Source organism: Balaenoptera physalus (assembly GCF_965194825.1).
Source record: "Balaenoptera physalus genome assembly, chromosome: 20".
NCBI lineage: Eukaryota > Metazoa > Chordata > Mammalia > Artiodactyla > Balaenopteridae > Balaenoptera > Balaenoptera physalus.
The window spans coordinates 22,582,664-22,600,859 of NC_138901.1; the positions used below are offsets into that span (position 1 = coordinate 22,582,664).

At 38.2% G+C, this 18,196-nt stretch overlaps 1 protein-coding gene, 1 long non-coding RNA gene and 1 pseudogene across 10 annotated transcripts in view; all 3 read right to left on the bottom strand.

The window, feature by feature from the left end:
• GPATCH8 (G-patch domain containing 8) overlaps nt 1–18,196 on the bottom strand; it is a 113,371-nt gene that overhangs the window by 90,469 nt on the left and 4,706 nt on the right. The window lies entirely within an intron of this gene.
• Nucleotides 1,945–3,038, bottom strand: LOC309650829. The gene is made up of 2 exons (XR_014257742.1): nt 2,398–3,038; nt 1,945–2,077 (listed from the first exon to the last, which is right to left on the bottom strand). It is a non-coding gene; the product is annotated as an uncharacterized lncRNA (long non-coding RNA).
• On the bottom strand, nt 4,047–8,030 carry LOC309650825 (protein BEX3 pseudogene; annotated as a pseudogene). Its single transcript has one exon. The product of its transcript is annotated as a protein BEX3 pseudogene (transcript).

Below are 18,196 nucleotides of genomic sequence, written 5' to 3' on the forward strand. Positions count from 1 at the left end.
TGTCGATGACTGTCCAGCAGCCAGTTGTGATTCTGGTTCTCTCACAAGAGGGAGTGAGAGCATGTCCTTCTACTCCGCCATCTTGGTTAATCCCCTGTGGTTGGTTTCAATTTGTGCAAGATCTTTTTTGACCAACCTCCTTGTATCCTGGGGTTAAGGTCTGCAACTATCTTCAGAAGCATGTTTTTCTTTAACTTTGTTGTGACTTTCAGTCTCCATCAGAGTTAGTCTTGATCTTGAATCCATCACCTTTTTTCCTTTGTGCACAGTCTAGTTTTACTTGCTCATACGGTGCTTCGTGCAAAGGCTTTCACCCCGCCTTTCAGACCAGAGTTCTTCATGTAATGTGGCTGTGCCAACATCTCACACCACGAGCAGAAGTGCCACGCGAGACAGCTCAATTCAAGATGGAGGCAGCGGGCCATGGGTGGAGACCTCTTTTGAATTTTATACTTCAATACTCTAATACTCATACCCTAATAGAAATCATTTTGTGTTTACCTCTGAATATTTAAAATGAAAGCTATATGTATTTTTGAATCAATACCACTTTAAAATAGATTTTAAAATATTTCCCTAGAAATGTATTTTAAATGGTGTTGATTCAAAAATACATATAGTTATAACACAGACGTAGAGAACAAACTTATGGATACCAAGGGGGAAGGGGGTGGTGGGAGGAATTGGGAGATCGCGGCTGAAGTATATACACTACTGATACTATGTATAAAGTAGACAACTGATGAGAGCCTCCTGTGTAGAGCAGGGAACTCTACTCAGTGCTCGGTGGTGACCTACATGGAAGGGAAATCTAAGAAAGAGGGAATATATGTGTACGTATAGGTGATTCATTTTGCTATACAGCAGACACTAACACAACATTGTAAAGCAACTATACTCCAATAAAAAATAATTTTTAAAAATGTTAAATAAATAAATAAATAAATAAATAAATAAATATAGTTATGTATTATGCTGCATTACTTTCTGACTTTTTTCCCAGAAGGAAAAGGTAAGAGGGGGAACACTGGGAGAAGAGTATCACATTTTCCACAGCTATTACAAATTTAAATTGCAGATGATATTCACTGTAACACTTCTTTTATATTTTAAAAAGTAGAAACTAATGTCTAACAGGGGAAGAGTTTAATACTGTTTTATTAATGCAACAATTAGGGAGTCATCACAAAAGTTTTAAAACTATATAGAAATATGTTAATTTGAAGTTAAATGGAAGGGGAAAAAAATCAAAAAGACTGTGTAAGACTATTTATGTGGACAAGAATTAAGCAGTGTTAAGCAAATGTGACAGGAGCTGGTAAGTATACCTGAAGAAAAACATCTGACAAACAGCTAAAGTTTAGTTTTTTTTTTTAATTTAAGTATCTGCTGACTTTAGTGATAGCACTTCACTTTAAACAGCCTGAAAAGAAATATTCTACAAATAACCATAACTAACTTAAAGAACTGACAGAGATCACTTCTCAACATTTATGAATATCTGTTTGATTTGCCATAATAAACCACACAATTCGCTGCAATACTTTAAAAGCATGAAAAATGTTTACAGTTTCTACTGTTTTAAAACTTACCCTTTTAGAGCTTACCTGGTGGCACAGTGGTTGAGAATCCACCTGCCAACTCAGGGGACTTGGATTCGAGCCCTGGCCCGGGAAGATCCCACGTGCCACGGAGTAAATAAGCCCGTGTGCCACAACTATTGAGCCTGTGCTCTAGAGCCCGTGAGCCACAACTACTGAGCCCTCGTGCCACAACTACTGAAGCCCATGTGCCTAGAGCCTGTGCTCCACAACAAGAGAAGCCACCACCTCAATGAGAGGCCCGCACACCGCAAGGAAGAGTAGCCCCCGCTCACCGCAACTAGAGAAAGCCCGTATGCAGCAACGAAGACCTAATGCAGCCCAAAATAAATAATTTATTTAAAACAAAAACAAAAACAAAAAAACTTACCCTTTTAAATACTGGGAACCATGACACCAAGTCACAAAGAATAAGAAACACCCACCAACAAAAAAAGTACTTTTCATACAAGAAAAATTATCAATACATCTCCCACCTCAGTTCTTTTTTTTTTTTTTTTTTATTTATTTATTTATTTATTTATTTATTTGGCTGTGTTGGATCTTCGTTTCTGTGCGAGGGCTTCCTCTAGTTGCGGCAAGCGGGGGCCATTCCTCATTGCGGTGCGCGGGCCTCTCACTATCGTGGCCTCTCTTGTTGCGGAGCACAGGCTCCAGACGCGCAGGCTCGGTAGTTGTGGCTCACAGGCCTAGCTGCTCCACGGCATGTGGGATCTTCCCAGACCAGGGCTCGAACCCGCGTCCCCTGCATTAGCAGGCAGATTCTCAACCACTGCGCCACCAGGGAAGCCCCCACCTCAGTTCTTTAAAACCAGTTATCACCAACTCTAAGTCTATTTTTATTACTAATTTGCTGTTTGATCTCATACAAATCATGTTATAGTTCTCTCCATTCTGTACTCATTTATAAAATGAAGAATTCGAACTAGACACTCTTTTATGTTGTTTCTTGGTCTAAAATTCCATGAATTTGCAGATTTAAACTGAATTAAATGCACCCTATAGGAAAAAAAGGCTGACATTTAAAATTTGTTACTACAAAAACATAATTACCATCAATTTCCACAAAAGCAAAATGTTAACCACAAAGCCAATATCCTTGGCGGTGAAGCATAAAACATTTTTCATCTACCACCAAAATAAACGTGATGACATGAAAATCAAGTAAAAGCTAGCAATAATCTAGGTGACCCTGGGTTTGGTATTGACTTTTTAGATATTACACCAAAGGCATGATGCATGAAAGAAATAATTGATAAGTTTGGACTTTATTAAAATGTGTAACTTCTGCTCTGTGAAAGACACTGTCAAGAGAATAAGAAGACAAAGCACAAATCAGGAGAAAAATTTGCAAAAAAAACACATCTGATAAAGGGCTATTATCCAAAATATACAAAGAACTCGAACAATAAGAAAACAACTCAATTAAAAACTGAGCAGGGGGGGCTTCCCTGGTGGCGCAGTGGTTGAGAATCTGCCTGCCAACGCAGGAGACACGGGTTCGAGCCCTGGTCTGGGAGGATCCCACATGCCGCGGAGCAAATAGGCCCGTGAGCCACAATTACTGAGCCTGCGCGTCTGGAGCCTGTGCTCCGCAACAAGAGAGGTCACGATAGTGAGAGGCCCGCGCACCGCGATGAAGAGTGGCCCCCACTTGCCGCAATTGGAGAAAGCCCTCGCACAGAAACGAAGACCCAACACAGCCATAAATAAATAAATAAAATTTAAAAAAAAAAAAAAAAGAAAAAAAAAACAAAAAAAACAAAACTGAGCAGGGGTTTCCCTGGTGGCGCAGTGGTTGAGAATCTGCCTGCTAATGCAGGGGACACGGGTTCAAGCCATGGTCTGGGAAGATCCCACATGCCACGGAGCAACTAGGCCCGTGAGCCACAACTACTGAGCCTGCGCGTCTGGAGCCTGTGCTCCTCAACAAGAGAGGCCACGATAGTGAGAGGCCTGCGCACCGCGATGAAGAGTGGTCCCCGCTTGCCGCAACTAGAGAAAGCCCTAGCACAGAAACGAAGACCCAACATAGCAATCAATCAATCAATAAATCTTAAAAAAAAAAAAAAAAAAACTGAGCAAAATACCTAAACTGATACCTCACCGAAGAAAATATACATATAGCAAATAGTATATGAAAAGATGCTCAACATCTTATTTCGTTAGGGAATTGCAAGTTAAAGTGAAATACCACTACATATTAGAATGGCTAACATCCAAGACACTGAAAACACCAAATGCTAGAAAGGATGTGGGAGCAACAGGAATTCTCATTCACTGCTGGTGGGAAAGCAAAATAATACTCTGGAAGATAGTTTGGCAGTTTCTTACAAAACTAAACATAGCCTTACCACATGATCCAGCAATTGCATTCCTTGGTATTTATCCAAATGCATTTAAAACTTATATCAAACAAAATCCTGCACATGACAGTTATAGTAGTTTTATTCATAATTGCAAGAACTTGGAAACAACCAAGATGTCGAATAGATGAACAAATTAACCGTGGTACATCCATGCAATAGAATATTATTCAGCACTAAAAAGAAATGAACTATCAAGCCACAAAAAGACACAGAGGTATCTTGAATACATATTATTAATACTAAGTGAGAGACGCCAACCTGAAAGGTTATATACTGTTATGACTCCAAATATGTAACATTCTGGAAAAAGTAATACTATGGAAACAGTTAAAAAAACAAACAAAAAAACAAAACAAAACAGTGGTTGCCAGGGGCTTAAAGGGGAAGAAGGGATAAATAGATGGAGCATAGGAAATTTTTAGGACAGTGAAACTATTCTGTATGATACTATAATGGTGGATACATGTCATTATACTAATTTGTCAAAACCACTGAACCTACAGCAAGAGTGAACCCTAATGTAAACTACAGTCTTGGTTGATAATCATGTGTCAATGTTGGTTCACTTCTTGTAACAAATGTACCACTCTGGTGGGAACTGTTGATGACAGTTGATGTGAAGGGGGGAATGGATATATGGGAACTCTGAACTTTGAGCTCAACTTCGCTGTGAATCTAAAACTGCTCTAAAAAATAAAGCCTATATTTTTTTTATAAGTAGCAACAAAAAAAGTTAATAACTTGAGTAAACCCGTAGTCAAAATTTCTAAAGCATTTCTTCAAAACAGTATGTCCATTTTAAAACCTGACTACAAAATTGTAAAATTGATAACAATGATTACCTCTAAGAAATGAAATGGAGAATGCAGCACTTTCTTTCACTTTTTACTTTGTTACAATGTAGCCTGAACTTTTAAACAATATCCACTTTTACATTTGTACTACTTGTTCTGTTTTCGTTTGGGGTTTTTTTTGTTGTTTTTTTGGGGGGTTTTTTTGCTTTTTAAAAGCTTTTTAATTGCTTTATTAACTTTACATTTTTCCAGGCGAATGGGTGAAACTGTACTGTTGACAGAAACTTCGACTGGGTGCCAAGGCAATCTCTAATTAGAAGCTGGTAACACCTGACACATGGAAATTACATGAGGTTCACAGCAAATGGATCAGTAAAGGCATATCAGGAAAATGCAAGGAAAAAGAAAACAACATTGGGAATCACAGTATTAATCTCAAGGGAAATGGCAGGAGTCAAGGCACAAGGCAAAATTCATCATGATGGTCATGGTGATTAGAGAGCTCCCCTACAAGTATACAAAGACAATTCCTCAACTGCAGCTCCCTAAGTTTTCTCCTGATTTCTCTCATCCCCTCCATTAACATTTCCATTTCCACCCATCCCATCACTGACCTGCCTACTGGGTATGGCCCACTGGAAATTACAGGCAAGTCAGCGAGCCTTTCCCTGTGTATTATTTCCTGCTGGCTGGTGGTCCACTCCCAAAGGGGGGTCTTCCTCTCCATTCTGCATGGGCTGCTCCATTTCTTCATTTTCCTAGGCCTATCCTTGCTGTCTCTTGCTTCTCCGATTCTCGCCATGAGTGCACTGCTGCAACACTTATACCCACAGACCTGCTCCACTTTCCCTGGAGGGATGAAGGCTGCTTTGCTCTGCAGCTCCCAGTCATGTGAGGGCACCACATCACCGCCAAGCTCACCCCCCAACTCCTGTAGCCAGTGCAGCAGGAGTGCACCCCTCCTGCTTCAAGCAGAAACTCCCTGTATTACTGTTTTTAATAATACATTTTAATAAAGGGGGCACAATGTTCTAAAAAATTAAAGACGTTATTAGCACAAAGCTTCCTTACCTGTGACAAGAGGCTACTGGACTACTTGCTATATCTAGGTATAAGAGTAAACGTCTACCTACAAGTTGAGTCTAACAGAATGTCTGGGGAAAAGTCTTTTACAAAAAACACCCCATCAAGGGCATAATTTGAAAAGTGCAAATCACCTTTTTTTTTTTTTCCGGCCACACCACGAAGCTTGTGGGATCTTAGTTCCCCGACCAGGGATTGAACGCAGGCCACCACAATGAAAGCACTGAGTCCTAACCACTAGACAACCAGGGAATCCCACAAATCACCTTCAAAAGACTGAAAAAATTAGGGGACAAGGGCAAGGATGTGGAAATACCGAGTCCTTACAACAGTTAAAAAATCATCTTGCCTCTTTTATGTATCAGTTCTCAAAAAATCATCAAGCCTCTTCTCTCTTTATTTACATAAAAGGACATGTTATTCTAACCCAACACGTAATATTCACTAATTTTTTGTCACCTACTAGGAAGTGTTCTGGCACAGGACACATAGATAAAGACAGAGTGCCTGGACTTAAGGAATATGCCTTATGGAGAAGGAAATAGCTAAACAGTGAATTACAATATGGTTAAGTGCCATAACAGAGATGTAAATGAAGAGCTGGGGGAGCATAGACTAGGAGTATCAAGCAAGACTTCAAAGGGGAAGGGGGCTGGATCATAGCCAGGTGAAGGTGGAGTGTGGAGACTCCTCCACTGAAAAGTATAAGGCTGGCTTTGTAGAGCACAGGATTTATTCTCTGATCTATGATTTACGCTATATGCAGCTAGTAGAGGTCTTTAAGAAAGAGAATGGTATAGTAAGATTTGCTTTTTAAAACTGTTTATTAAGATTTTTTTTAAGGAGGTGGGGAGGAGGACCAAATATACAGAAAACAAAGGGGAAGCTGGAAAAGATCAAAGACAATGGAGATTTGGAGGGAATTGCCTTGAAGACTAGATAGCTCCTTCCTCAAAGAAGAGTTAAGAAGGACTATATTTTTGTTGGGCATTAAGGTGGTCAAAGAAGATATATGAAACTCTTCCTTTTTCTTTAGCAAAGGAAGCAAGCAGTCCCTTGTTTCCCCTGAAACAGATCATTTAAAGCAAATCTTTCTTACCTATAGGAACAATGTTAAATTTTGGATCCATGCTCCTAATGAAGGCTTTTATATCAAATAAGTCATAAATTTATCTAACAATGTCCCAAACACAAATGTACAAGTCAAAGGGTTTGCTTTAAAAGATTAAACAAATATACAATAAACATAAGCATAGGGCCCCACTGAGCTAGAGAATATATATAGGTACTTATGATTATTGAAATACTTATTAAGTATTAATTACTCAAAATTAATGACAATTATAACATTAACTAAATTTTTGCTCAATGTCAAGAAGAGTCTAAGGAGCCATGACAACTAAATGTAATGTGATATCCTGTATGGGATCCTGGAATAGAAAAAGGACATTAGGGGAATACTAAGGATATCTGAATAAAGTTAATAATAATGTATCAAGGGACTTCCCTGGCAGTCCCGTGGTTAAGACTCTGCGCTTCCAATGCAGGGGGTGTGGGTTCGTTCCCTGGTTGGGGAACTAAGATCCCACATGCCTCTCGATGCGGCCAAATGCTACTACTACTACTACTAATAATAATAATATATCAATATTGGCTCATTAGTACAAATATGACATACTAATGTAAAATGTTAACAGCAGGGGAAAATGGGCACAAAGTATATGAGGTATATGTGTATATATATGAACTCTGTACTATCTTAGCAATCTTTCTGTAAATCTAAAACTGTACTAAAATAAAAGGTTTATTTAAAAAAAAAAAGTTTTTTTTTTAAATTAATTGATTTATTAGTTATATTTGGTTGTATTGGGTCTTCGTTGCTGCGCGCGGGCCTTCTCTAGTTGTGGTGAGCAGGGGCTACTCTTTGTTGCGGTGTGCAGGCTTCTCATTGCGGTGACTTCTCTTGTTGTGGAGCACGGGCTCTAGGCCGTGCGGGCTTCAGTAGTTGCAGCACGTGGGCTCAGTAGTTGTGGCTCGCAGGCTCTAGAGCGCAGGCTCAGCAGTTGTGGCACACGGGCCTAACTGCTCCATGGCATGTGGGATCTTCCCGGACCAGGGCTCGAACCCGTGTCCCCTGCATTGGCAGGCGGGTTCTTAACCACTGTGCCACCAGGGAAGCCCCCAAAAAAAAAAAGTTTTGGGAAGGGTCAATACCACTCCATACACACAGACATGTACAGCTTCTTTCAGCTTTATAAAATACCTTTAGAAACCTTATCCTAAGGTTATTAGGATAAGCTCATGAGATACTCAATACAGGATTTGGGAATCAGCTGAATTTAGGAGATTTATTTTAATCATCCCTATTTTACAAACAAGAGAACTGATACATAAACTGATACAGAGATTGTCACAAATTCACAAAGGCTTCTGATTCTTAGCCCCATATTCCTTCCACTGTATTCCCATACAAAGCCCAAAGATTAAAAAAAAATAACCTTGCCTCCATAATTCTGAAATAATATTCCCTATAGAAAGCAGAGTTAGTCAAAACCTAGTTATCAATATATAACAGAGATAACTAATAAGAACCTGCTGTATAGCACGGGGAACTCTACTCAATATTCTGTAAGGGCCTATATGGGAAAAGAATCTTTAAAAAAAAAAAAAAAGTGGATATATGTATATGTATAGCTGTACACCTGAAACTAACACAACATTGTAAATCAACTATACTCCAAATAAAAATTTAAAAAAAAAAAACCTAGTTATCACAAAAGACACGGAAAGACTGAGGATGTGTTATACATTAGAGGAGACAGAATAGCTAAATGTAATCAATGTGGAATCCTGGATGGGATTCTGGAACAGAAAAAGGACATCAGTAGAAAAAGTGGTAAAATTCAAATAAGCTCTATGGTTTAGTTAATATTATTTTACCAATGTTAATTTCCTAGTTTTGATAATTATATTATGGTTATTGTACAAATACTGTAGCAGGAGAAGTTCGGTGAGTGATATACCAAAACCCTCTATACTATTTTTGGGACCATTCCATATGTCTAAAATAAGTTTAAAATAAATTAGTTTAAAATAAAAACAAAAAACAAAAATCTTTTAGTTATTATTATTGCTGAAAGCATATTATTATGAGAAAAAAATCAAAGTGCTGAAAAATGTGCTTGCATGCTACCGTTGGAAAGATAGAATGGAGAATGCCTGTATATATTAAGTAACTCTGAAAGAACCCACATATAATTGGAAATAGTGGTTGTCTTTGAGGTTAAGTGGTTTAACTTTTCACTCGGAATCCTTTTGTCCCTTCTGAATGTCGTACTAGAAAAGCAAAACGAAGAAGAAAGGAAGGGATATAAAAAGTGATTTCAAACTTCCAGGGCACAAACTATGATAGTAGTAGCAGTGATGATGACGATGATGATGATGATGATAATGATATTTTATTTCTTGCCTCTCTCTCCCACAAAAATTTTTTTCAAGTCATTCAGATGAACTTACTAAGATCCTTCTTTCCAAAAATAGTCAGTATGGCATCTGATTATCTGAAGACCTCAACAGGGATTTGAAGAGAAGTAATTTTTTCTGCTTTACCCTGCTTTCAAAACCACATTTAGATCTCTCAAATCCCGTTAGAGCTAGAATGATCGTATCATACAAACCAGGGCACTCAGAGTAAAAGGGAGTGCTAATCGTAATTAATTAGCCAGGACAAGAAGCATAAACCAAACATTGGGTCACCCTAGTGAAAATGCACAGATCCTATGTTAGAGCATTCTTAAAATTTGGTTTCAATGATGACTGCTTTGAACACTTATTCCATTGTCTAAATCAACTCTTCCTTTCTAAATATTACCTGCTTTCAGAATTGAAGTATAGCTTTTCATTTATGCTGATCAGAAATGTAAGTTCAAAAAGATCAGACACGCACACACCAAAAAATGTGTCAAAGATTTTTAAATGCACACACATGTATACATACACCTAGCTGACTTTTTTTCAACTGCTTCTTCTCTCAAAAAAGTATCAACTTGTGGTAGGTCTAACTACAAATGAATAGAACCTGACTGACCTGCATGTCATTAAAGTACACGGTAGCTCTAGTTCCTTACAGGTCAAGGATTCTGCTTCCAAGCACAGGACAAATGTGGAAACTTCTCATTACAAATTTAGCTGTAGTGATCATTTAAATATAAATAGAGACAGGGGTTGCCCTAAATTTATCCATATAAATAATCTTGTTTTTTGCTAACCAGTGCTAATTTCGGAATCCACATAATCCCACAGCTGTACCTTTTCCAGTGATTAACTGTATGGTAATTAATAGGGAAAATTAGAGCTAAAGAAAAGTGTGGGACAATTCTTTAAGGATCACAACAAACAGCCCATAATTTCAAATAGCAAAACACAATATTTAAGACCCTAAAGAGGTGAGTCTCTTCCATCTTCCTATGACTATTAAAATTTAATACCATTTCTTAAAAAAAAAATAATGAAAAATATTACTCACAAAGTCAGCAGATCCAAAGTTCTGATCTGAATAGTCAAATCAATCATTAACACAAGGATTATACAGACTGAGATTTTAAATCCTGTCTGGCTTTTCCCATCTAGACTAGGTATGAGCCAAGTTTAAAAGTTTTATCTTTGGCAGTTTATTGTACCACTCATGCTAACCCTATCTTAGCACCTGGCTCTGGCTATTTAGCTGCATACTGTAGATGTTCCTGTCTCTCTCTGCTCCAAATCTCGCCAACCAAAATTTATCTTTTGTACTGTATTTACCATTATCCCCTTAGAGATTGTCTAATGTCTCCAAGTGTATATATTAATCATAGCCCTACATCACAACTCAAATAACATACTTGTTTATAATCTGGACTTTCTAAATTCAAAACATATAATGATGCTGAGTCCACCTGCCATGGACCCAAAATAGTTTTGTTTAGCAGACAGAGCCGTACAGAACAGCTTCATATTTCATCTATGAACAAAAACAGTCCTCCTCTGTCAACAAATAAATATGAGAATTCATCTCTGTCTCCCTCTACCCTACTCATTCCAAATAAACTAATTCTAGTATTATCTTAATTCAGAAAGAAAATGTCTCAGGATGAAAAACCTATCCAAAAAGAAATGGACATTCTGGGACTTCTCAGGCAGTCCAATGGTTAGGACTCCACGCTTTCACTGCTGAGGGCCCAGGTTCTATCACTGGTTGGGGAGCTAAGATCCCACAAGCCGCTTGGCCAGAAAAAAAAAAAAAAAAAAAAAAAGAATAGAAAAGGACATTCTGGGGGATTCTTGATGTTATTTTATTAGTACATTTAAAATTTATTTCAATTTAGAAAATAGACAGAAACACCATTATGGTCAATTCCTCAAAAACCCCAGTTCTTCAATACTGTTTTCTTAATGATATAGTCTGATTTCCAATGACTTCCAGTATATTATTGTAAAGCCAAAGATCTCTGAAGTCAGAGACACCAGAAATCAAATCATTACTATCTGCTAGCTGTATAACCTGGGGCAGATTACCAAACCACTCTCTGGGCTTAGGCCTGTTTCCCCAGCTGTAAATTCCAGATGATTACACTACAGTATTACTGCATAGGTTTTGAGATTTAAAGAGTTACAAAATAATGAATTATTATTTTAAGGCACTGTTGAGGCCAGTCAGTAACCCAGAAGAATAAATTCACTTATTAAACTTAACTCTATGTAATCTGGTAAGAAAGATAATTTGCTAAGCCATCTCAGTAAATATCTAAGAACTTGAAAACACATTACACTGAGTCAAGGGTATATGCATATCACACACTCGTCTAAAAATACACGTACATCTGTTTGACATATCAAATTTTCTGGATAATTTGACTAGAACAAGAAAGGACTGGTTTCCAAAAACTCATAACACTGAAAAATTAGGAACTTTTTAAAACCCCATAGGAGGGCTTCCCTGGTGGCGCAGTGGTTGAGAGTCGGCCTGCCAATGCAGGCGACACGGGTTCGAGCCCTGGTCTGGGAGGATCCCATATGCCGCGGAGCAGCTGGGCCCGGGAGCCACAATTACTGAGCCTGCGCGTCTGGAGCCTGTGCTCCACAACAAGTGAGGCCGCGATAGTGAGAGGCCCGCGCACCGCGATGAAGAGTGGCCCCCGCTCGCCGCAACTAGAGAAAGCCCTCGCGCAGAAACGAAGACCCAACACAGCCGTAAATTTAAAAAAAAAAAAAAAAAAAAAAAAAACATTAGGAGAAGTCGACCTTTTTCAGAAATTCAGGCGAAGTCAGTAAACAATTTTTGAGGCATTCAAAAAGATACGGAGACAAGAGTTAAGTCCTCTGAAGGGCTTCCCTGGTGGCGCAGTGGTTAAGAATCCACCTGCCGGTTCGAGCCCTGGTCTGGGAAGATCCCACATGCCGCGGAGCAAGTAGGCCCATGTGCCACAATTACTGAGCCTGCGCGTCTGGAGCCTGTGCTCCGCAACGAGAGAGGCCGCGATAATGAGAGGCCCACACACCACGACGAAGAGTGGCCCCCACTTGCCGCAACTGGAGAGAGCCCTCGCACAGAAATGAAGACCCAACACAGCCATAAATAAATAAAATAAATAAATAAAGATACATGAAATTGCTAAAATTAAAAAAAAAAAAGAATCCACCTGCCAATGCAGGGGACACGGGTTCGAGCCCTGATCCGGGAAAATCCCACGTGGCTTGGAGCAACTAAGCTCATGCGCCACAACTACTGAGCCTGTGTGGTACAACTACTGAAGCCTACGTGCAGCAACGAAGACCCAACGCAGCCAAAGATAGACAGATTAAATAGATAGAAAAAATAAATTAATTAATTAAAAAAAAAAAAAGTCCTCTGAGACCCATAGCAATGCTTATTATTTTTCACCACTGGCTGGTATGATAAATGTCTATTTAGACGTTTGACAAAAATTCTGCACTAGTCCAAGGAAAAACAATGTGTATGTACAATGTGTCACACAAAAGGAAACTCACAACTAAAAGACTGCTGAAATTATATACAATATAAAATAAAGTGAGATTATAACTCTCCGTAAGACAACCTCCACACTTGAAATATCCTTCAACTGGCTTTAGGATGTCACAGAACTAATAGTTCAACCTATATAATCCACAGCACAGCAGGAAGTTGAGCCACCAAATCTGGACATTCTTCTTAGAGTCTACGAAGTCTTTCCTTCCTACATACACGTCTCTACTTAACCATTAATTCAAATACCTGAGCAACCTGTAGGTGCCAGACCCTGACTCAATACTAGAAAAATGAATAAAACAAGAAAGACTGCATTCAAGGAGTTCCACGTCCAGGGAGATGAGATAAATTATAAGTATTATAATAAGTATTACAAAGTATACCGTAGGAGAAATAAAACAACACAGTGCTTAAAGGCTGAGACTGGTCCAAACTACTTGAAACCTACTTCTTCGACTCACTAGCTGTGTGAAGTGGGTAAGTTCTTCTTTTGTAAAATGGGGATAAAAATAAAACCCACCTTAACGGGGATTACATGAGATAATAATGCATACCATAGTACCTAACAGAGAGCACTCTGTACTGTTAGCTACTACTATTACTAATAAAAGTGTTGTTACTGAAATATGACCAAAGTGCTGTGGGAGCACAGAAAATGAAGCAACTAACTCTGCCTAGGGAAGACGTCAGAAACAACAGCAAATTGAGTCTTGAAGAATGAGTAGTAAGGGGACTTCCCTGGTGGCGCGGTGGATAAGACTCCCTGCTCCCAATGCAGGGGGCCTGGGTTCAATCCCTGGTCAGGGAACTAGATCCCACACGCATGCCCCAACTAAGGAGCCTGCCTGCCGAAACTAAGACCTGGTGCAACCAAATAAATAAATAGATATTTTTTAAAAAAGAATGAGTAGTAGGAATTCCAGACAGGTAAGAACATATGCAAAAACAAAAAACAATGAAAGAGTCTAGCATGTCCAGATAATAACATAAACTACAAGATGGCAGGACAGGACAATGAGGGGGAAGAAATACACCTGCTACAATGGCACCAGATGCAATACACCTGTTACAATGGCACCAGATGCTTAAGAAGAGTCTTAGAAACCAAGTTAGTGCGTTTGTATCTTATACTTGAAACAATCAGGAAAGACAGGAAAAGTCATATTTTAGGAGAAAACAGTGTTTAAAACTGAGTTTACTGTGTGGCCTCAATTTCTGTTTTCTCTTCTGTAAAATGAAGGATACCACCACCTGGTTTGGATGGTTACTTAGATTAGATAAATATCTCCAAAATGCCTTGGCACAAGGCCTGGCATGTAATACTACTCAAAAAATAGTAGCTGATAGTATCATCATTAGATTCCACAGCAGTCAACTTTTGATGCTATAATGGTCATGGATAAGTTTTTGGTACCCTAATTTGACAGTACCCAGTAGAAGTACCACTCTTCTCTGCCATCTACTCTTTTACTGGAACAAATTAACAAAATGGACTAATTTTTTAAAAATCTTCTTTTCTTATCCTTTTATGATGCTATGCTAACAAACAGGCACTCAATAAATGTTTGGGAAATGGAATGGAATTTCTGGTAGGCCTATAAACAGCAAAAAGGCAAGCAAGAAGTCATGAAGAACCAATTAAGCTTATAACGCTGAGATGGTTCTGGGAAAAAAAATATTTAATAATAAGCATACCATCTATTTCCTACCAGTTAGTTAACTGGTAGAAAATGCTGCTATGTATTAACGAGAAACAATGCTTTGCATAATGTAGACAATACCAACACTCATCTCCTCAGAAAGAGGCCAAACTATGTACCACAGCAGAAAGAATGCTACAAAAGAAATCAGAAGATTAAAGTTCAAAACTCAGCTCTGTACTAGGCAAATACTTAATTTATCCTCAGTTTCTTCATCTATGAAAGACTTACTACCTATACTACTTATCTTGCTGAGTTACTGGGAGAATTAGACAAGAATGTATACAAGGGCACTTATTAAACCATGACAGTATGCAACTACACAATATTACCATTCTAATATCTAGGTTAGATGATTTTACAACACCCTGGTGCCTCAGTTCCCTAACTTCCTTTCCTATAATGATCTTGACCTCCATTCTACCCTAGCCATTTCACTCTCATGGTCATTACTAATAACTTCAACCCTTCCATAATCTCTACTTCAAATACTGTGCTCTCCAACCATAACCTCCTGTCCTTCCAGCTCATTCCCTCTAGTACCTCCACTCCAACAATTCTTAAACCCCATCAGAACCTACAATCCATTGATCCAACATTTTTCTCTACCCTCCACCCCAAAAGTCCTCACTTATCTCTCTGCCATGCTTAAAATCACATAGCCCATTATCATAATCACTCCCTTGTATACGCCCTCTACTCCCTTGCCCCCACTCACATTAATTTTGGTTAATGGAGACTGGTTATCACAGCTTTAACTGTATGTATAGCACATCTAACACAACTGTATCTAAATCAATCTTCCTATGTCTATTCCCCTGCTTAAACAACACCTTAAATAGCCAGTACATGCCTGCCTACAGCATTAAAATAAAACTTACTTTTGTATCCCTAGCTTTCACTTTTCCCCTATTCCCAATGTTTTATTCATTGTCCTAAAAAAACCAATTCTAAAAAAAAAAAAAACCCAATTCTGCTAGTTCCACTTCTATACTTTTACCCTATTTTCTCCAACTGAATGCCTCCCATTCTTTTCCTTTGCAAGGATGCAAACCCATCTTTCAAGACCCAGTTTAAATGCTAATTTCTTCATAAAAGCACACCTAATTATTCCACTTTAAGGGCTCTCTCTTTTCCTTAGGGTTTTGCATTTACTGACTATAATACTATTCATCTGATAATCATGCTAGTCTTGTGTGTAATAAACTTAATATTATTACTTTTTTTATCTCTCCAGCTAAAACAATAGCTCCTTGAAAAACACCACTTCTTAACCAACTCCACCACATAATCATACATGCTATTCTTAGTACAACCCCTATGCAAATATTGTTTTAACAATTTTAATTAGCTTATATTCTAAAAAATATTCTTGAAGTAAATAAACTCCTTTGCATCTCTTGTGCAGATGATACCCTAAAGTAGTATTAAACCAATTAAATTTTCAACCACTTTTGCCCCTTCTTTTAAAATACTCCATAATTTTACTCATAGCAACAAGAGAAGTTATTGACACTACAGCATATAAACCACAAGCATCAGCTTTAGTTTCTTCTATAGTCAAAACCTAAAGTATCAAATTAATTTCTTGATTTTTTTATCAGTACTGCCTATAAAAAGGGTGAAAAATTAAGCTGTTCTTCTCTCATCAACTCTGGAAAAATACTATTACATGAACCATGAGATACGAACACTGACTCTTCCAACAAGCATTATTTAAAATGTCAGATACAAAACATGATCGGACTTCCCTGGCAGCGCAGTGGTTAAGAATCCACCTGCCAATGCAGGGGACACGGGTTCAAGCCCTAGTCTGGGAAGATCCCACATGCCACGGAGCAACTAAGCCCGTGCACCACAACTGCTGAGCCTGCGCTCTAGAGCCCGCGAGCCACAACTACTGAGCCCAAGCGCCACAACTACTGAAGCCCACGCGCCTAGAGCCCGTGCTCCACAACAAGAGAAGCCACCACAACGAGAAGCCCGCGCACCGCAACGAAGAGTAGCCCCAGCTCGCCGCAACTAGAGAAAGCCCCCGTGCACCAACAAAAACCCAACACAGCCAAAAATATATAAATAAATTTATTTATTTATTAAAAAAAAACAAAACACCATGATCAATGACTTTTCTCTATTACGACTTTTGTATTTCAGTTCTATAAAACACAGCGATAAATTGAAATTCCCTCTCGAAATCAATGTAATTGCCAAAGAGTGGCAAGGATGACAAAAAATAATTGGAACCTCATGAGATGAGAGTAAATGTAATATTACAAAGATAACTTTCTGGTTGCTTGACTGACACAAAACACAAGATTTATCTTACCCTAACATTGTCAGTAAAAAGAAGAATTAAGGCAAGAAACAGGAAACTCGTGGTTTTGGGTCCTAACTTTAATTTCTTGCTCTCTATAGCACTTACTAAAACATTATGTGCTATTAACCTATGTACAATGCCAAACCAACTTTAGCTATACTTTTTTCCCCATACATTCCTAAATTAGTATAAAATACTAAGTGTATGTTAAATCCCAAAGATATCATTTTGTGTAAGAATGACAACACAGTATATTCAGCCTGGGCATATTTAATTTTTTGCATTGATTAATACAATATGCATTAAGCACATTTGGTTAGACTTCCAAGTTAAATGGACAATTCATTTTTTATAACTGGAAAATCATTACAACATCTTCTGGTATTCACTGCAATATCAAATCAATGCCTTCTTTCAGTATTTGTGGTGGTCATTTGTAATTCCTTTGGTAATTGCCATGAGTCAGCTTTCACTTAATACTAAATGGCAATGCTAATATGAAAAGAGAATGCCAGACATACAAGCAAAAGTACCAAGTTGTTTCAGGAAGGAATTTGAATAGAATTCAAGAACTGGATGTCTACCTCAAGCTGGAATCCATTTTCATTAATAAAATATTAGAAACTTATTAAATCACAAGAACAAAAATGAAACCTCTACATGGGTTTCAAACCCATAATTCAAGATTTCATGAACTTCTGCTACAACTTTTCCAAAAATGGTAATCTTGACCACATCAAGAAAACAGACTGTCCTTTATTCATTTTATCATGTACCCAAATAGATTGAATTTATATGGAAATTATCTCAGCAATGAAGCAGCACAATCAGGATAGCTAATTATATACGTTTTAAAAAAAATTTTAAGTCACAAACTTTAGTTCTGGTTATATAACTTAAAGACCTGAGAAAATGTGATAAAAGAATCCTTCGCAGTACTTTAATGAGAATTCTGTGACGCATACAGACTAAAAGGAAGGAATACAACAGGGACACCTATTTTTCTATAATTTTGACGGCACTCAGCCTAATGATATATTTGTCTAGATCTGTTTCTTCTTGGTCTTCCATGCCTACTTTGAAAACAAATAAATAAGGGTACCGTCACATGGAGCCCTATGATCACACTTCTCGCCAACCCCATCCTCCCTTCAATGCAAATTATAAGTGTCTCTATGATGTTATTCCTTAATATGTCCCACGTTTTTAAGTGCCTTTTGCCTTAAATATATACCCTCTACCCTTCAAATCACCACCAGGGAGCTTTCCTTTATTCTGACCTTTCTTTGGTCACTCTTGATCCCTTGA